This window comes from Bos javanicus, chromosome X, assembly GCF_032452875.1.
Source record: "Bos javanicus breed banteng chromosome X, ARS-OSU_banteng_1.0, whole genome shotgun sequence".
NCBI lineage: Eukaryota > Metazoa > Chordata > Mammalia > Artiodactyla > Bovidae > Bos > Bos javanicus.
The window spans coordinates 131,787,573-131,809,095 of NC_083897.1; the positions used below are offsets into that span (position 1 = coordinate 131,787,573).

The 21,523-nt window shown below is 40.2% G+C and overlaps 1 protein-coding gene across 3 annotated transcripts in view; it reads right to left on the reverse strand.

Annotated features, from left to right (window-relative positions):
• The window catches only part of CDKL5 (cyclin dependent kinase like 5), a 177,933-nt gene extending 156,645 nt beyond the window's left edge, over window positions 1-21,288 (reverse strand). For 2 of the 3 annotated variants that reach the window (XM_061408034.1, XM_061408032.1), the window contains exons 1-2: window positions 21,126-21,288; window positions 16,091-16,169 (exon numbers count right to left, since the gene is read on the reverse strand). The gene's annotated coding sequence lies outside the window, so the exon portion shown is untranslated. The remainder of the gene's footprint in view (window positions 1-16,090; window positions 16,170-21,125) is intronic. The other variant, XM_061408033.1, reaches the window with a different exon arrangement.
• Window positions 21,289-21,523: the final 235 nt, after the last annotated feature.

The window sequence follows — 21,523 nt, forward strand, 5'->3', positions numbered from 1 at the left end:
TCCAAGCCAACCAGCTAAAGAAAGCTAAATACTGAACAAACTCTGAGATGGTAATCACTTAATCCATTAAAGTTTGTATATTTGCTAGTTCATATATTAAAAGTAATATATGAATTCAAATCTCCACAGACTAACTATAATTGCTAATTTTTCCCTCTTGACTAGAGATTATATGAAAAACCTGACTATTAACAGCAGAGTCATCCTTACAGTGCAACAAATTGGGCCATTTACCCTAGCCCCAAACTTGGGAAGCCCCTTGCAGCTGTTGTATGAACTAGAAAGGTGGTCTTGAAAACAATCAGCACCAGGGCAAAAAAATTAAATTGGCAAATACAATCAGCATCAGCACAAAATCTCCTCTCAAAGCCTTTTTTCATTATGACTAAAACAGTGTCACATTTGTCTTCCAACTTCCAATGTCTTGTGTACCAACCATTGAATTTTAAAGCTTTAACAGCATAAAATATAACAGGGGAAAAGTAAAACAGTAAGAAGCAGAGATGCGAGTTAGGACTGTGCTTAACATATCATTTAATAAAAGATGATTCATTCATTCAACAAATATTTATTCAGCACCTACTGAGACTGGAAATACAATTGTTAGCATTCTTCTACATCCCAACATATCCTATTTTTACCCCAGCCAGAAGCAGGGCAGATCACCCTTCAGGGCCCCCTTCTATAAAATGAAGCTAATAACTACTCTCAGAGAAATGTAATGGATTAAATGTGGCACACCAACCTTTAAAATGTTCTGTGCTCAAACAAAATAATACAGCTTAAAGGTTGAAAGGTTTTCAGAACAGCATGATTAAAAAAAAAAAATAGCCTAAAAAGGTAAAGATATATATAGTAGGCTAATGTTTATCCCTGGACAGGAAGGTGCCTTAAACACCTCTGTATCCCTCAAGGTATCTGGCATACTGCCCTTCCTTTAACAAGGGTTCAGTAAATACACATGATTTTTTTTTCCTTTCCCTCTCTCTCAGGTATGTTGTAGTGAAGTTATTTTAATAATCTGGCAAAGGAGAAAGAATGCCTGAAAGGAACTAATACCCACTGCTGCCTATTACATACCAAGTACGGTGTTGGGCATCTCATCTATGTTATTTCATTTAATTTTCACAGCTACTTTGTTAGGTATTAATAACCACAAAACCAGGAGTGCATTTTCATTTCCAAGAATCATATCATAATAAATTCAAACAAACAAACAAAAAAGAGCAATGGACCTTATATTTGGCAGCATTTGCTTGTTTCATGTTAAAGGGAAAGAATAAACTGAACCCTCTAAGAGACTTAAAAAAAAAACACTTTATGAACACACACAAAAAAAGAACAGGAAAGAAAATGTATATAGAAAAATACAAATATCAAAATAATAAATTTTGTAAGTATTTAATCTTACAAGTAACTTTTTTAAATCCAACAAAAACCAACACTAGGGACCAGAATGGACAAAATAAAACAACTGGCAACCTTTCCTTTAGGTGAATCAGCAGTGTTCCCTCTATACCCTTCACAAGCATGGCACACTCCCATCAGTGTCACCTATACATCGCCCCCAGTGATCCTCAAGGAGGGACATAAGACTAGTGTCCTAAGAAAAGGATCAAAAATGTACACAAGGATTCACTTTAAAGACACTCAGAAATTCCCTGGAGTCCAGTGGTTAGGACTCTGGGCTTTCACTGCCAAGGGCATGGGTTAGATCCCTGATTGGGGAACTAAGGTCTCACAAGCCTCAGGACACGGCCAGAAAATAAAATTTAAATTAAAAACAAAATTTAAGACATTGTTTGCCAGTATGTCTATAATAGAGAAAAAACAGAAACCACATGAGGTATAGGGCACTGCAGTTCTACTTTAAAATGGCTGATCAGACACACGTTTGCCTTCCTTCCCACACTAAAACCCCCTGAAATAGGCAAAAGAAATATAAAAAATAAACTGAGAGCAACCCTGAGAATACACGAGGTGCTCCCAGGAGATAGATCAGTGAGGAATTCCAAGGAGCTATGAAGCAGGCCAAGATTGGGACTAAGAAAATCAATGGCAGACAGATTCCTTACCGCTGAACCACCTGGGAAGCAAATAGTAAACCGTGTAACTGAAGAGCTGTGAAACATGTGCCCCCTTCCCACCCTCTTTCAGCAGGACTGATGTCAGCACTTACATAGTCCTGGCTCTCCAAAATGATAGTTCAGACAAGGAATATTCCTCACTAACATTGAGGCCAGAGAAGTAGGGAGGTATCAATTAACTGTAGCTTCCATGAGAAATAGGGAGCCCCAGCAGCCACAGAGCTAGCAACCCACACACTCTACTGTAGATGCTGTTTTCCATACAAAGGAGATGGCATAAGCAAAGACATCACATGTGAAACAGAATTTTATGGAGAAGTCTACATGCTGGAGAGCACCATGTTTGAGGTAAACAAGGAAAGGATGCCGGCTGGAGAGGTAGGCAGAAACCATACCAAGGAGAGCCTGATAAGCCAGATAAAGAAATCAGATTTTCTCCAAACTTTCTCCTTCCATCGGCAACAGAGCACCACTGCAGGCTTTTCAAGCAGATGAGTTTTATGGTCAAAATCACATTTTAATGTCATATAGCAACTGTAGATATTAATAATATATCTGAGTTGGATAAGACCCAACTATCCACCTTAGGAGCCTGCGTGGATGGAGGAACCATTAACAGAGATTTTTTTTTTTTCCTTAATTTAGGAGGAAGAGCAAGTTTCAGGAAAGTATGTGTACTTCATATTAGTGCCTATGCTGCTGCTGCTGCTAAGTCGCGTCAGTCGTGTCCGACTCTGTGCAACCCCATAGACGGCAGCCCACCAGGTTCCCCTGTCCCTGGGATTCTCCAGGCAAGAACACTGGAGTGGGTTGCCATTTCCTTCTCCAATGCATGAAAGTGAAAAGTGAAAGTGAAGTCGCTCAGTCGTGTCTGACTCTTAGCGACCCCATGGAGTGCAGCCTACCAGGCTCCTCCATCCATGGGATTTTCCAGGCAAGAGTACTGGAGAGGGTTGCCATTGCCTTCTCCAAATTAGTGCCTATAGAAGAGTCAAGTGTAGATTTCCAGCAGGTTATTGAGTCTGAAAGTTTGTAGTGAAAAATCAGGAAAGAGTTTAGAATTATATCTGCATGTAAGTAGAACTGAAACTCTGGGTATAATTGAGAGAGTGACCTAGGACAACACTTGACCAAGAAGTTAAACCCAGGTAACAGCAGTGTGTAAGGAGAAAGTAGATCAAGACAAAGTTACAGAGGATGGAAAGAAACATAAGAGAAGGATATGGAGAACAAGGATGCAAAGGAAACACGCTGCTTCAAGGAGCTAGTGACTAATAGTGTCAGGTGCAACAGAAATGTCAAGTAAAATGAGGACTGAATGAATCCATCAGATGCAACAAACAAGAGGCCATAGATGATCACAGTAAAAACTTTAATAATGTGAGAGTGGGAAGTTAAGAGACCAAACGCTGAAGTGTGAGAAGTGGATGAGGGATGGATAAATGATATATAGACCACCCAGATGTTTAGCTGGGAAGGGGAAAAGAGGTTAGTTAGCTAAGAAAAGAGTGGACAAGTGGTTCAGGGAAGGTTTTCTAGGATAAGAACCTTAGGAATAACATAATGGGCAAAAAAATAAAAAGGAAGACTCTAAGGATATAGCAAGGTTACTGAACCTCAGCACCACGGACATTTTGAAGCAGGTCATCCTTTGCTGCCGGGCGCTGTGCACTGTGAAGTGTTTAGCATCATCCCTGGCCTCTACTCACCAGATGCCAGTAACACACAGGCTACCACTCCAGTTGTGACGATCAAAAATGTTTCCAGACACTGTCCCCTGGGGGCAAAATCTGGACCAACTCTAGTTGTGAGCCACTGGGATACAGGATGTGGAGGAAGAATAACTGATGAAAAAAGACTGCCAAAGCAGCAGCACTGAAGTTGAAGGCGCCAGCCAAGGAACTGGCCTCAAAACAGCAGCAGAAGCACCTCATCCTCAGAGACAGGGGAAAGGGCAGCTCTGGAGAGAAAGGGGATGATAAATCTGCAGATGGTGCCAGAAACTGGAGAAAATCAGCCAGAAGGCCCTCAATATTCTCAACTGAGTGGAGATAAGGCTGTGTGCTGAGTATGCGTGGTGATGATTTAGTGGCAGGCTTGAGAACAGTGGTTAAGGTTTGTAAAAATTAACAGGGACCAGTCCTGGCAGGTCACCCCAGAGAAAACTAATACTCTGTTCTCTCCCTGAGAAGGTTAAAATGCTTTTCCCCACAGAAATCACCCACCTGCTGATTACAATACCAAAGACCTCACAAGTCTACACAAATTCCAATGCATCATGGAAAGACTAGACTCCTGAGGGTATCTGGGAAACTAACCCATTTTTTAAAATTAACATAGTTCATATCAGATAACAGGAACTGTGTTCAACATAATTGACATCTAAATGAACTTTCTGTAAATTATCTGTTCAAGTTAGAGGATGCCTGTGGTGGTTGCAACTACTTCCTGGTTCTTAAAAGGATGAACTACTTTCTGACCTATAGCCAGGAACAGTTGAATAGAAAGGAGTGCCTGCAAAGACAAGAGCTTGTTAAATGAGATTCTTCACAGGACAACAGGACAAAGACCTGCTCACTTCTACCCTCTAAACCAAGGACTGCAAACTCAATGAATATGATACCAGGAAACTGGAGATACCTCAATTCTGTGCATGAGAAAAAAGCTGGAAATGAAGCACCAACATAAAGCTATGAAATATCAAATGAAGGGCTGCCTTAGATAAATAAAAGAAAAGCTACACACAGCAACCCAGAGCTGAGTGTAAGAGTGAGCAAAGCAAAATGGAAAACCCAAGTCTTTCCTCTACCACAGATATGAAGTCCAAATTCACATCATTCTCCAGATGTCAGAAGCCAATAATCTGAGAAGAGATCAAAAACTCTCCAGGAGCAGTGAACCCAAAGGGTCCCATCAAGACAAACACAAAACTATCCAAAGGAGCATCCCACAATACCCAAATTGTCAAATGTTGTGAACCACACAAAGAAATAAGCAAAACTTGGAGGGGAGACAAATGGGAGATTTCATTTCTCAAGAACTACAGCTCAGAAAATAATCCAAAGGAAACAAACATAACTATATTTTTAAATGTTCAAAGACAAGACAAGAAAAAGTCCTAATGAAAATTAAGAAGCAGATTTGAAAGAAAACACAAAAACTTTTATATTTAAAAATACAGTCAAATGTTTTCAATGAAAATTCTCAATAAATGTATTAACCAGTAGACTGGACACAGCTAAACAGAAATTAGTGAATTGTAAGGCAGATGTCAAAAAATCACCCAGAAGTGAAAATATAAAAGAAACTTTAAGGAACACAATGAAAAATTCCAACATATATCTCGATAAGGGTTTTAGAAGTGGAAAATGGAGAAGAAGCATTATTTTAAAAAATAATATCTAAAATTTTTTCCACAATTTAAGGTGTCATGAGTTTTCAGGCTGACAGTGTACACCAAAAAAAAAAAAATAGGATAAATGAAAACAAATCCACATCTAGAGATGTCACCAAGAAACTGCAAAAAAAATCAAATATAAGGAAAAAAATCTTAAAGGTAGCCCAAGAGAAAAGATACTTAGCTACAAAGAAATTACACCTGAACTGACTAAAGTCTTCTCATTAATAAATAAGACTTGCCAAAAGACAAGAAAATAACATCAATAATGTGCTAAGGGAGTAACTGTCAACATAAATTCTGTGCCCATCTCAACAATCATTCAAGAGAAAAAGTGAAGTAAAGACACTTGCAGAAACACCAAGAACATCAAGTTTTCTACTAATAGGCTTTTAGCAAAAGAACTACTTTAAGAACATTCTTTATAAGAAGAAAACTAAACCCAAAGGAAGAATTGGAGTGAATCAAGAATGGTGAGCAAAGAAATTTGGGAAATATATTGAGTAAATATTCACTATTTTACAGACTTAAGGTGGCTTCCACAAGGCAAAACCAAAGCATAAATAACTAAGACGGAAGAGAGGTGATGAAGGTTAAAAGGTAAGCCATACTAAAATCTTTGTCTTATTTGAGAGGATAGGAATAATAATGAAGCTTTGATTTAGTTAAATGTGCATGTAAAAATTCTAAGGGTAACCAAACTTCTGTCTTCCACCCTGGAATAGGAAAGCTGGAAGAACATAGCTGCCTGCCCTCACAACAAAAAGGAGCTGCACTAATTTCAAAGTCATGACTTTCTTGAAACCCATCACAAAACAACCAATTGGCTCAAAATCTTCGGAGAGAGAGAAAGAGCCTGCAAGGAGAGAGGAGACAACCTTGTGCTCACTTGGGGTCGACTCCAGGTGGCCACTGACAAGAGGAATTCAGCCAGAATAAACAGCAAAGTGACAAAAAGCCTGATGAGGCTTGCTGAAGGAACAGTGTGAAACCAATGGAGGCCACTGAAATTGGGGTGACCTCAGCCTTCTGCAAGATCTTCCCCCACCAACCCCTCCACCCCAAAGAGCCCTTTGTGATGTGCCCACTGTGGAGTGCCCGTTGTGACGCAGACTTGGGGGAAGGGAAATGCAGCAGCACCTCAGGAACAACATGTCCACCCAGATCCTTCCCTTGCACCTCCACTGGGGAAGAAAAACCTTCACTTGTGAAAGTAAGTTCCCTACATACGAATCTTCACGTTTCCTTCCTTCAAAGACGCGAACATGTGTTCCATCGCCATCAGGCACGAGTGAAAGCTGCAGCTTGCCCTCGGTCTCCTGTTGCTGACGATCCCTCAGCTCTGCCACCTGCTCTCCCTCCTCCAGTCAGGAACTCCTTCTGTGTCCACTCGATGCCAGCCTCTGTAGCCCAGCTGTTGTACTGTACTACTGTGCTCTTTGAGATACTATCCTGAAAGACTTTAAATATTTTCTTTACTTTTTGTGCTTGCTTGTTTTTTATGTATTATTTGTGTGAAAAGTATTATAAACCTATTACAGTATGGTACTATGAAGCCGATTGTGTTAGCTGGGTACCTAGGCTAACTCTGTTGGACTTACGAACATGCTCTCAGAATGTATGTAGGGGATTTATTGTCAGTGCTTCTGTCCTTAAAGCACTGGTTAAAACTTGCTGCAACTGAGGGAAGGGGTGGACACCCTGGGAGAAGGGCAGGACTATACACTGAGCCCACATAATAGCTAGGGGAAGGGCATGTCCTTGGGACAGTGCTGCAAGCCCAAGCCAGAGGTTTAATCAGAACAAAAGGCCACATCCCACCACCACTCCCCACCTCTAAGCTAACCTACTTTCAATAACAAGTAAACAGCAGAGTACTGCCAGCAGAGGGACCAGAGAAGACCAAGAGCACGTAAGGAGATCCAAGTCACAGTTCTGAAGCAAGACCTGACACTCAATAAAATAAACCAACCCCCACCCTAATCACAAACTAAGAATTTGAAGCCTGAAGTACAATAGCAACCAAACTTAAAACAAGTTCAACTCCCAACTAGATTAACTCAAATCCCTGAACCAAAGGCCTCACACAAGGAAAGATGTGCCCGTTTACAGACATAAAAATTATGCACTTCAGCTCTTTTCTAGCTAGAAAAATGGAGGGTGCAGAAGAGAAGGGAAAAAAAGGTTCCTGCTGTGCCAAAACTCTTAAGAAAAAGTGAAAAAATTTCACAGAGCTTAAACACAAGCGCCTGAGAAAGAAGTGCCCAAAAGATGCTTTGAAAGGCAAGGAGGAAGCTTATTTATGAAAAAGCTGAGCACCATCACAAGGAATACAGGCAGAACTGAGATTCGAATGGCTAGGATGACAAGAAAAGTCATCAACTTCTACATACCCGTGGAATCCAACTGGCATTTGTTATCAGGATCAGAGAGGTATCAATGGTGTGAGCCCAAAGGTCCAGAGGGTGTGGCAGCTTCTTTGCCTCCATCAGCTCTTCAGTGGCACCTGTGTGAAGCTCAACATGGCTTCAATTAACATGCTGAGGACTGTGGAACCATATGTTGCATAGGAGGGGTACCCAAACCTGAAGTCAGTAAGTGAATTGATCAACAAGCATGGTTATGACAAAAATCAACAAAAATTTAATTGCCCTGACAGATAACGCATTGACTGCTCAATCTCTTGGTAAATATGGCATCATCTGCATGGAGGAGCTGATCCACGAGATCCCATACTGTTGAAAATCATTTCAAAGAAGCAAACAACTTTCCATGGCCCTTCAAATCATCTTCTCCATGAGGTGGCATGAAGAAAAAGATCAACCATTTTGTAGAATGTAGAGATGCTGGCAACAGGGAAGGCCAGATCAATAGGCTATTATTAGAAGGATGAACTAAGGTATCTACCATGAGTATTTCTGTAATCTGGTCAGTTATTAAACAGTGATTGCTTTCAAACTGAAAAAAAAAAATTGCAGCTCAGTCTCCACTGTTCTACAAAATAAGTCAGGCTTACAATTAAAAAAAAAAAAAAAACACAAGGCATAAGAAAAAGCAGAGGAAAAACAACACTCAGAAAAGACAAAGGATATGTCAGAACTCAGAATGAGACACAGAATCTGATGTTGGAAATACCTAGAATCAAAGTTAAAATACTATGAGTAACATGTTTAGAGCTCTAACCCAAAAGGAGAACATGCAAAATTGGATTGGTAACTCAGCAGATTAATGTAAAATATAAGAAAGCATAAAATGAAAGTGCTAAAAATTAAATAAAAAGAGAGAAATAAAAAATGCCTTCAATGGGCTCATTAGTAAACTTAACTGAGCCAGGGAAAGAATCAGTGAAGTTGAAGATAAGTCAGTAGAAACTACCCGAACCAAAAACATTGAGAGAAAAGAAGTGAAAAACAGAACAAACAGGACTTTCAAGAAGTGTGCAACATAGGTTCTAATATAACTGGAATCAGAAAAAGAAGAAAGAATGGGACAAAAGAAATATTTGAAGAAACAATGGCTGAAAATATTCCAAAGTTAATATAAGACATGGAACACAAATCCCTAACACGATTCTCTTGCCAGGAGAAGTATCAAAAACCTCAGATGATATACTTTAACAGATGACACAGATGATACACCTTATCAAAAACCTTATCAAAAACCTCAGATGATATACTTTAACAGATGATACAGAGGACACACCTTATCAAAAACCTCAGATGATACACTTAACAGATGATACCACTTTAAGGACAGAAAGTGAAGAGGAATTAAAGAGCCTATTGATGAAGGTGAAAGGAGAGTGAAAATGCTGGTTTACAACTCAATATTCACAAAACTAAGATCATGGCATCCAGTCCCAACACTTCATGGCAAACAGATGGGGAGAAAGTGGAAACAGTGACAGATTTTATTTTCTTGGGCTCCAAAATCACTGCAGACAGTCAATGCAGTGATGAAATTAAAAGACACTTGGTCCTTGGAAGGAAAGCCTTGACAAACCTAGACAGCATATTAAAAAGCAGAGACATTACTTTGCCAACAAAGGTCTGTCCAGTCAAAGCTATGGTTTTTCCAGTAGTCATGTATAGATTTGAGAGGTAACAGTAAAGACTGAGCACTGAAGAACTGATGCTTTCAAACTGTGGTTCTGGAGAAGACTCTTGAGAATCCTTTGGACAGCAAGGAGATCCAACTAGTCAATTCTAAAGGAAATCAACTCTGAATATTCACTGGAAGGACTGATGCTGAAGCTCCAATACTTTGGCCACCTGATGAAAAGAGCTGACTCATTGGAAAAGACCTGATGCTGGGAAAGATTGAAGGCAAGAGGAGAAGCGGGCAACAGAGGATGAGATGGTTTGATGGCATCACTGACTTAATGGAGATGAGTCTGAGTCAATTCTGGGAGACAGTGAAGGACGTGAAGCCTGGCGTGCCGCAGTCCATGGGGTCACAAAGAGTCAGACATGACTTAGTGAATGAACAACAAAAAACAAAAACAACACAAATCCTAGATGATCAGAGAATAGTAAGATAAAAACAAACAAAAAAATTATTGTCACCACCGAGTACCAATACCACTGAGACTGAATTCCATTAGCGCTGCCACCAGCAAGCACCTTTGTCAACATGATCACCAGGTCAGCAATTCAACTACACATGATGGCTCCCTCACAATGCTCACCTTTACATTAAAGAGTTGCCTCATTTTAGAGTTTGATGTTTCTGTGCTGGTGGTTTCTTTGCCATCCACAGTGACTGCCCTTGATTTGGAGCTGTGTTTTCCAGTCTGTCTCTCTCTGCACAGCTGGTAAAGGAAGGCCATACGTGTCTTTCTTTGGCTGCCTTTACAATACGGTGATTTTACATACGAGTCTCACTCTGTGTAAATGACTGGTCAAGCCCAGGTTACAAGCTTGTACCCTAGCTGTAAAAGAGACTGGAGATGAGTTGAGAATGTGGGACCTATAATATGAAAAATTATCAAAATGTAGAGAGGATATTTAAAAGTCTACTGTGTGTGTGTTAGTCACTCAGTCATGTCCGATTCTTTGCAACCCCATGGACCTATAGTCTACAGCCTGTAGACTACCAGGTTCCTCCATCTTTGGAAATCTCCAGGCAAGAATACTGGAGTGGGTACCCATTCCCTTCTCCAAGGGATCTTCCGAACCCAGAGATCAAACCTGAGTCTCCTACATTGCAGGCAGATTCTTTACCATCTGAGCTATGGCATGCTAAAAAGAAAATAAATTAATAATTTTTTTAAAAAAACTTTCCACCTAACTAACCAACTATTATTGTATGGTAGATCCTTCGGTGAAGTCATTGCATCCTAGAGAGCCCTTCTATAAGACAAATATTTTATTTCAATGTGGTACCACATTTAAAACCAGCGTTCCAATCTGAGGAACCTCAGCAGTAATGGGGGAGTGGGGTGAAGCTACATAATAAAATAAGCAAACATCTTCACTGTTGGTTTTGCTTAACGTTAAGTAAGGTACAATGCAGATATATACAAACATGCAATGCACACACACAGGTTTATAATGGAACAGAACTCAGCACTTCTATGAATTCATACAACAAATCATGAAAAAATTTAAAGAAATGTCATTCTTACAGTTGTCAACTCTTGCTTCCCCTTCATCTACCACACTGTAAATGATGACAGAAGTTTGAGGAGTCCCACAGAGAGAGCCATTGGCACTTAGTTACACACCAACACAGATCCAATTATAACAGTTATGTTCAAGACGAGTGACTAGACTACAGGACAAGCACATCTATGGGGTGAGCAGAAAGGAAGATCCACTAGACAGGTACCTGACAGAGAAACCAACTGAATGAGGAAGAAAGCACTGATGGGAGGAGATGGGGGCAGAAAAAGAAACAAATTTCATAAGAGCAATGTTTACTGAGCACTTCCTCTGTGCCAGGCAATGCACTAGATGCTGAGGCGACAACAGGCAACACTCCATGCCTCCAGGGAGCCTACATGTAGAAAACCGATACCATCTGCTTATCCATTTTACCAAAGGCCCAGCCCTATTTAAACTCCAGCTTTAGTATTTCCTATGTATACTCTCAGGCGAAAGTGAAAATGAACAGAAAAAGGCCACAAAGAAAGAAAACTAAGATCCTGGGATATAGCTGGGGTCAAGGCTTCAAAGCAAGGCATGCAATATATAAATCCATGTCATTTCTTGCTATTCACCCAGCTTTATCTGCTTTTCTCAGATCCATGTTTTTGAATAACATGGTCTACCAGAAAATCCCTTCCCTCCACATGGCATTCTGGGCCTCCTTTAAGAGTCTTCACAAATACATAGGAGTCATTACCGTTCTCAGTTCCCTTAAGTCTGCATTAAACACACCTCTTCTGGCCTAGAGTAACAGCACCCTGTGTTTCCCCATCTAAATGGGCATATCACTCTGTTCTTAAAACTCCATAAAAGGAGGGGTTCTGTTCTTAAAACTCCATAAAAGGGCACAACACCACAGCCTGGCTTTGTATCTCCAGCACTTACCATGACGCTGATACCCTTTCAGTTGCCTACACAGTGATGCCAAGATACCCAAATCATCACCGTATTGTAAAGGCAGCCAAAGAAAGACACGTATGGCCTTCCTTTACCAGCTGTGCAGAGAGAGACAGACTGGAAAACACAGCTCCAAATCAAGGGCAGTCACTGTGGATGGCAAAGAAACCACCAGCACAGAAACATCAAACTCTAAAATGAGGCAACTCTTTAAAAATAAATGTCCTGGGCTGGATAGGAAGTGAAAATAGTTATGACACAAAACCACTGTAAACTCTTCAGGTTACCAGCATGAGGGGGGAAAAAATCAACAAGGAAAGAATACAGGTATAAAATGATTCAGAAAGGCCAAAGCGAGCTAAGTTATAGAGACTGCATCACAATGTAGATTGCAAAGGAAATATCTGAAGAAGGAGGTGATGCTGTGGTTATTCTTTGCATCCATGAAGGGGAAGTGCACAATGGCATTGTATACTGTCACAAACCAACCTCTTTACACCAAGGAAGCCCTGGATGAATGCTTGTTCAGTCATCAAGGCAAGGAAAACTTAGCATAGTTGAGGATTTCCAAAAATGAGCTGAGCATGTAGGGATACATATTGTAGAAGGAGAAAGAAACAAATCAGGATATATAAAATAAAATCTGTGGAGCACTTTTATACATATAAGCTCACTTGAAAATAAGAAGCTCAACAGAGACCAGTTAAATATCAAAGATGGCAAAGCCACAGAATGTGAACCAGATTTGAAAATGATACTCTTGCTAAAGATTAGTGCTTCTAAATATTATTAATAAAATTCTCTAAAAACACTGGAGGTGCTCGAATCAGATTTCCTTAAATATGAAACAGCCTAAGTGCTGAAAAATATTAAACTAGACATAAAATATTGTATTTGAGGAAAGAAAAGAACAAAGCAAATTTAATGTTGATATTTAGCAAAATGTTTCATTAAAATCTTCAGTAGATTAAAGATGTCTGGGGGGAAAAAACCAGCAAAGAGTCTTAAGTTTAAATATGGAAGAGAGCTAAAACTGTTAGAAAAAAATTTTAACTCAGTTATAAATAGAAATGACATTCCTATATAAGGTTAACAGACTGGTGAAGGATAAAAGAAAAGGGGGAGCCTTTAGAAAACTGAAGGTAATTTCTATAAAAACAATGAAAAGAGTATCACAGATGACGATGGAAGAAAGCAGCTGCAAAATTTTTAAAGAGATGAGGAAAGAATATTTTACCTTGTAGCAATTATGACCTTTTTGGTAAATCATCAAGGTTTCATTGAGCTAAAACTCTTGTTTTTTGTGGCATTTCCTGTCATATCCCTACTTAAAACCTTCAATAGCTTCCCAGGAGGCTTAGGACAAGTTCAAAAACCCAGCAGATGGCCTACTAAGCCTTTTCAAAACCGGGCCCCTGTCTACTTCTGCGTCATCACCTGCTTCTCTACTTTCCAGCCTTTCTGGATTTCTTTCAGTTCTTTAAAAGGTACAGTTTTTCAAAAGCCTCTAGCTCTCACCTTGCCTGAGGGCATTTGCACTTTCTGCCAGGAAAACTTAGTTTCCCAACTAAACCATGCCCTTCTCATCCTTCAGGTCCCACTTAATGTTACCTCTTCACCATAGCCTTCCTACCTGCTCCCCACATGGCAGATCCCCCTACACTGCTAGTGCCTGGTACTTCTCCTCTGCCTCCATTTCAAGCCCATAGAGTCTTTGAGGACCTACTTCCCTTTGATGCATCACTCTATCACAGTTTGGTACCCAGCAGATACTCATTAAGTATTTGCTAAATGAAGGGCAGAGTCTCAGGATGTAAGATAGGTAACCTTAGAAAGAAATAATAAATTACGAAACACCAATTAGCACAAAATTAGCTTTTGTTCTACCTCAACTATTTGAAATTATTAACAATTAAAATAAAACTTTTTCTTTTCCTTTGCAATGCTAATCTCAAATTTTAATGGTAATATTACCAGTAAAAATTGTTGTTGTTGTTCAGTTGCTAAGTCATGTCCGACCCTTTGCGACCCCATGAACTGCAGCATGCCAGGCTTCCTTCCCTGTCTTTCACTATCTCCTGGAGTTTGCTCAAACTCATGTCCATTGAGTCGGTGATACCATCCAACTGTCTCATCATCAGTGGCCCCCTTCTCTTTCTGCCTTCAATCTTTTCCAAACATCCCACTGTGTGTGCATCCTCAGTTGCTCAGTCATGTCCAATTCTTTTGTGACCCCACAGACTGTAGCCCTGCAGGCACCTCTGTCCATGGGCTTTCCCAGGCAAGAATACTAGAGTGGGTTGCCATTTCCTTCTCCAGGGAATCTTCCTGACCCAGGGATCAAACCCACATCTCCTGCATTGCAAGTAGGTTCTTTACCACTGAGCCACCCAGGAAGCCCTAAAACGTTTCACTAGTGACTGACAAAAGCAGGGTAGGGTATGTGGATAAATTCGAGGATACGTAATACCTGAACCAGCTTTCGTAATCTCCCAAAGATTCTATTCATCAGAAAACTATCGTTTCTACTACTCTTGGCCAATATCAGCATAATGGAGCAAATCCAAGTCAGTAAGCTTTCTTCAACTGGTACTTAGCACCTTTTTTAACTTGCTTTATCTTCCTCCCATGAGTGTGTGTGTGTGTGTGTATGTGTACTTAATCTGATTATTATAATATGATTTTACAAGCTGCCAAGAACCTAATCCTTAGGCATAGTACAAAATCTAAAACTGAGATCTAAAACTGCAACTTATCTAAAATAATTTAAAGCAGTCTTAAACAAAAAAACAATAATGTATTCATCCATATGTTTTGTTAACTAACTTCCAGAAACCAAAGTTGTTACTTTCAAAATCACTACTTTCCTCTAAATCAAATAGGTCAGAAAGCACTTGATTTGTTAATATTTGATATCAGGCCTTTCTCTTAGGAAAGAATGCAAAATAACAACAGAATACCACAATCATAGCAATTAAACGGGTGTTTTTTTTTTAAGTAAAATTATTTCAAGCCAGTTATGACTGAATTTACAGTAAACTATTATTATCAGAGTAATGCTGTGTCCTTTCTGTTTGTTATTAAAAATCCAAATACAACCCACCAAAGAGGTATTGATTTACCTGCCTGGCAATTGTAAGGATCACTTTCCATAGAGAAATGTTCATCTAAAAGCAACGAAAGTTTGTTTCCAAAACACTTTACCTACAACCAAACCATTGCATTCCCCTATCATGTGTACCTAAAAAATAACATCCCCAAGCTATCCTATCAGCAGTGTCCATCTATACGTGCAAAACAGGCAGCAAAGAGAGCACCTGGGAACCAAAGGGGTAGAATTCCACCCTTCCAGTACAACTTGTTCCCAAGGGAGCTTTAATTCTTCTGGCTACCCTTGAGGGTAATTTTAAAAAACAACAACAACCAAAAAAAAAAAAAAAACCGATGCAGGCAGGAAAAAGCAGCTACAGTACCTTGCAGGTTAAAATATTTCTAAATCCCTCAACAATCCAGTCTGAAGTAATGCAAAAGGTAGACAATGCGTTTGCATACCTGAATTTAATGAAGCCTGCTCTCCAGCATGCACTGTAGGCATGGATCTCTCAAGGGGGATTAGAGCTCAAACAATAAAATGCACAAGGTTATTGGCTTAAAATCAAGAAAACCAATTATTTTGTCCTTGGTCTTAAATCCTAAAGGAATTTTTTCTTGCCCAACAAAAATTATATTATTTTTACCTTGATTTCTTATTCCTGTTTTCCAACATATCACTAAGAGTGCTGTATTTTATTTACTGGTTTAAAAAAGATCAAAACAGAATCAAATTAAAACCACAAAGACAAGATAATGGATGGCACTTGCAGTACTACCTTTTATATTCTTCTATGTATTATGTTTAGGCAAAACTTTTGAATATACAAAAAGTACTAAGAAATTGTAATACATATAAGAAGATATTTTTTAAAGACATATCTTTTAAAATCTACATAATTTAGTTTATCAGTGCCTGATGATAAAAGGATCTAGGTGGAAGCAAGTAAATAAGGTTTAAAAAAACGCACGTTGGTGGGTGAGATCTTTTTGGGGTAATGGAAATTTTCCAAAATTGGATTGCAGTGATGGTTATACAGCTCCATAAATCTAAAAAAAAAAAAAAACAAAAAATCATTGAACGGTACTCTTAAACTCTTAAAACATGAATTTTATGGTATGTAAAGTATACCTCGATAAAACTATTAAAAATGCATATTTAAAATCCGTACTTGCTAAAGAAATCCACAACGTTTATGTGTAGGTTCCATCTTGGTAGAACAACTGTCCTTCCTGCTTTGGGTGAGGTGATTTCCAGCCCTGAGGTTCTACAATATTCATAGCTCCTTTCTAACTTTAATAACCATCAAAAGTGATTCTCAATGACAGAATAAGGTGTTAAGTAAGTCCCTTTCCTCCCTAACATTGACCTGTGAGGGTTCCTTTGAGCTAAGCAACTGTAGCTCTCTTAAGGATAGGTCTTGCTTAAACACACACACACACACACACACACACAACTTTAACAGAAAATTCTACTTTCAAGTAGAAAAAATTTTTTCAGACTCGCAACTCCTACATACTGTTAACCAACATCAATAACATATCTCTGTAGACTTCACCTCCAAATTTTGTTTCACTGACATCATTACAGTTACAGAAGAGACACCTATTTGCAGATTGTAATGGCTGCCATTTTACTTCAAAAGTGTATCTATGGCTGATTCTTGTTGATGTCTGACAGGAAACAACAAAATTCTGTTAAGCAATTATCCTTCAATTAAAAAATAAAGTGGCAAAAAAAGTATCTAAACCACAAAACTAAATTCACAGAATAACTTCACAGCCTTTATTACTGTAGCAAATTTAATCAAAGTCAGTCAAAAGTTAAAATGGAACATGAATTATGTACAACCTTCATTTATGAGAAACAGAATTAACGACCCTCTGAGAAAAGTCTGAACTTGCAGTCGTCCTAATCCATCAGTACCAATGGAGCTGAGTCCAGCCTCCCATGTGACTAAAGGTCAGAAAGCCTTGCCAATGTAGCCTATGAACTCCAGGAAGCATATTTATACCTTGAGTAACCACCCCAGGAGCAGCAGGAGCTCAAAACATGTTTGGGAAATCGGATTCCTCAAGAGAAGAAGAAAGCATAGGTTTGAAGAGCATACCTTCAAGTCAGACCGGTTTCAATGGAAGTTTTGCCTCAGCTGCTGACTAGCTGGGTAATCTGGGTAAAATATTTTCTCTCCCTCAGCCCATTTGGTCAAGTGTACCACAGGATATAAGAAAAATATCTACTTCATAGGAATGTTATGAGAACACACATACACACATATTACTATATCCATGCAAAAAAAGTATTTGCCATAGTACCTAGTATTCAGTAAGGCTCAATAAATAGAATATTAGAATTTAATTATTATAGAGAAGACTGCCGAACAGAGAAACCACACCCCAAATTTGATCCTAATTAGAACTATCTCAGACACAAATGTTTCTAAGAGCTTAATTCAAAATGCTGACAATCAATTCCAAAGACCTGAAATGGGCTAAGTCCTTTAACCTAATGCATAAAAATAAATTTCTGTTAATTCCCAAATCGGAATTCTCTAAATGTTATCAGACTCTTCAGGTGGAAGGTCCTCACTCACAGCTTTCATTTCCCACTGACAGAATTGTACCCAGGTTCACGCGGCAGTATTAAGAAGTAATTGTACAAAGGCGAATGGGAAATGAGGCCACATCTTTGAATAATCCACTCTTCCAAGCACTGATCTATAGAAAGGAAACATTCTAGAAACGATCAAGAATTTAAATCCAAACACTAAAGTGATGCATCCCCAACAAAATAGTTCTAATGCTGAGTTTAAGACTGAAAGTAAATTGGAAAACCCTCCCAAACAGAAAAATATAATCTTTTAATTACATTATTTTCTCAAGTTGAAATATGTGACCCAACTGCTTCCATCATCAGATATTCAAGAATCTTTGAGGTTCTGTCTCCATCAAGAAATTCGATGTTGCCAGAAATTAAAACTTCAGAATCTAAAATTCTAAATTTCAAGTTCTGAGTAAACAGTCTTTTCTATTTAAAAGTGACTTAATACTTCAAATTCTGCTATTCTTGTAAAATTAACGGTTACCTAAAGGATTCCCCTCACATTTGGAATTTAAGTATGTGGATTCGTTTGTTCTTAAATGCCTTCTGCTATTATCTGACATCAATCTATTACATGATAAAGTCATATTGCCACACTAACAGCCAAAAATGAAGTACTGATACTTTGTTAACATACTTGCTAATATCCACTAGAAATAAAGCAGATAACCACCAAAGTTATCAAGCTAAAAAGGTGGATTTTTAACAGACACACTGAAGAAGGCTTCTTTTCTCTGCTCACCTCCTTACAAATTCCTACAGCCATATTCTCAGATACAATGGAATTTTCTATCACAAAGTAAATTGAAACATAAATCATAATGAAAGGTTAAATTTCTGCAACAGAAGCCACTGTCATTTCCAACAATGCAACTATTGTTGAAAGAGTTTCTCGCAGATTCTTAGACACAGTGATGAAGCAAGGCTGGGGGGTGGGGGGGGAGGCATACTTGAAGGGATTTCTCCATCTCTGTATTTCGGTTTACAATGTAACAATACCGCACCTTCAAAGTAGAAATACCAAGTAAAATCTGGTTCTCATTAAATGCAGCATATCTGGAACAGAATACATCTGATTCGCAATCAGTCAACCTTCTATTACTCATCTGTGCGAGATGGCCCTGCAATTTCCCTCAATGGGAGCCTTTTCTTTTAAAACCCCAGGGAATACTGTGGATGCCACACTCTGATTTAAATGACTCCTAGAAAATTACAATGAAAATAATGGCACGTTTAGCGCAAGGAACTTGCATAAGTAAAAAAATAAAAAAAAAAAAAACCTGAGATAAAGGGGTAAAAAACCCCTACCACAAGCCCCTCAATCAGGAATAAATTATAAATCTGAACAGGAGAAAAAAGGAATCCTCTCTAGAGAAAGAAGGCTTATGTCTAATTATTTTTTTAATATACCAAATTTTGTTGTTGTTTTTAAAAAAAAACTAGGCTCAGAAAACTTCCCAAATAAGCAAAATCAGAATACTGAAGTGCTTTCTATATATATATCAAATAAATCCTTGCATTGATTAGGTTAGAAGGCCAGACAACTCAAAGGGATTTGACACTTTCTCCAACTGAAGACTCTCCAACCCCTCTGAAATGGTAGATTATTTAACACTTGTGATTATTAACTTTATTCAGCATTCCTCTTTTGGAGCTCTATTATTTCCAAACCGAATTTTTTTCTCCTAATTAGGTTTCCTTGTACTTGTGAAATGCTCAGCATACACTGTGCTGGAAGCTTTAGTTCTACAGCTTCTCTCTTCCCGCTCCTTACCCCCCTCACCCACCCCCCACCCTCCTGAAAAAAAAAAAAAGGTTTCCTTCCCAAATGTTCTCTTCTCTGCATTTGTCAACAGAAACACCCACTGGCGGTGTCAAACTGGTAATACTGCTGCAGGCTTCCTTACTCCCGATCCAGAGTCAACGGCCAAAAATGCTCAAACCTAAAATAGTACTTTTATTATAGAAATGTAAAGGATTGCTAAGGTACTCAACTATCATGTTCTCAAAAAGAGGCACACCTTTTTTAAAAATTATTCTTAATGGACCCTAACTGGATTGTTAAATATAAGATTATACTACCCCCCCCCCCTTCAACATTAAATATACAGGGACAAGTAAACATAGGTTCTTCACATTTTATGACACTTAAAGAAATTAAAAACAAATTTACATCTAAATGTCATTCACCTGTAATTTCGAACAGCCTCGGTAAAGATGCTTTTTTTGGTAACCCTACAGCAAGAGGAACAACCTGGAAATATTCCAGCAGATGCTACCTAAAAGGATAATTCTATTCTATACATATTGATATTTATGTCTGCTGTTTCGGTCAAATGCCCCTGGGCAAATTAATCTGTGTAATCCTTTACATTAACTACATAAACCATTACATCCAAACAAACCTAATTCAGATGCATGGAAAGAAATTATTCCGTTTCTGCGATACTTTCTAAAATCAGCTTAAATTTCAATCAACAGAACACTGATCTGCAACTATTTAAATATCACAGCATCCGTCTAATCTCACTGTGGAGATACTAAGGTCAGGCTTTTCTTTTTCAGGCATCTGTGCTTTAACACTCAAGTGAAGCGAAAAACAAAACCCTCAAGGAAGATCTGCCTTTACACTGAAAATGTTCAGGTTATTTTTTCCCCCAACGTGGGCACAGAACGTGTCAATGCGAGCAGAACCTGTTCGTTCTGGGAAATGGTTCCAAACCCTAGGATTTAAATTTCTATGAGGGTCCAAAGGGTACGAAGGTCTGGGAAGGGGCCAGTTTCTGCTTCTCCCCACTATGCTAGTCTTGAACTTCGTAACGACGCCTGAAACTTGTTCGGGGGAAGGTAGAGGAGCCGCGGGGCAGGCGGAGGGTCGCTAGCCCACCCTCGCAGGCAGCCAAGGTCAGCAGGGCCGGGGCCAAGCTCGCAGTCCCCGGCGGGTCCCGAACTCCCACGGAACTCGAGAGGGGGGCTCTGGCGCTCAGGCTCCTCCTCAGCGCCGGCGGGAAGGGGCTTCCCTCGCCGCAAGCCCGGGGGAGCGCGTGCCGCGGGGGCGATGGGGCGGGGATGCCGCAGACCGGCCGCTCAGAGGAGCCCCGCGAGACGGCCTCGACCCGCCGCCCCTCCTCATACCCTCCCGTCTCCCTACACCCCAAAACACAGCCCTAGCCCCTCGGTGGGGAAGCCCTTCCAGCGGCGCAATGGGGCGCTGAGGAGGAACCACTCTAGACTGGGGTGCCCTCGCCGCGTCGCCCTGTTCTGAGCGGACCCGCGCCACCGCCCCTTCTCACGTCTGCCCGGGGGGACCGGGTGGGTCTCCTCTCTCAGGAGAAGCTGGGTGGGCACGGGGCCGATGTAAGGACAAGGAGGCTTGGCGAGCGGGTGGCAACGAGACTACTCACCCCGCCGAGTTCCCCACCTCCAGCCGGAGACCCCACAGCTCCTGAGGCCGCCGTCACCGCTTTACCTTCCCCAGCGGCAGCGACAACTAATCGAAGCCCTCGACCCCGCCCTCTCGCTCAGGCAACGCGCAGCCTAATTTGCTAACTGCCCCGCCCCAACCGTCCAATTCGGACCAATGGAGAAGCGTCTCAGACTCTGACAGGTTCCCTCCTCCGTCCCGCCCACTTCTGATTGGAACCAATAAGGAGAGAGCGCTCGTCCTCGGTCTCGGGCTCGTGCGCCCCGCCTGCACGGCTCGTGCTCTGGTCCCCAAAGCAGTAGACTGCTGGTTCCCCGTATAAGCTCGTCTGCGCGCGTACGCGCGCGCCGCGCCTCCTCGCGCGCCACGTTTGGTTGC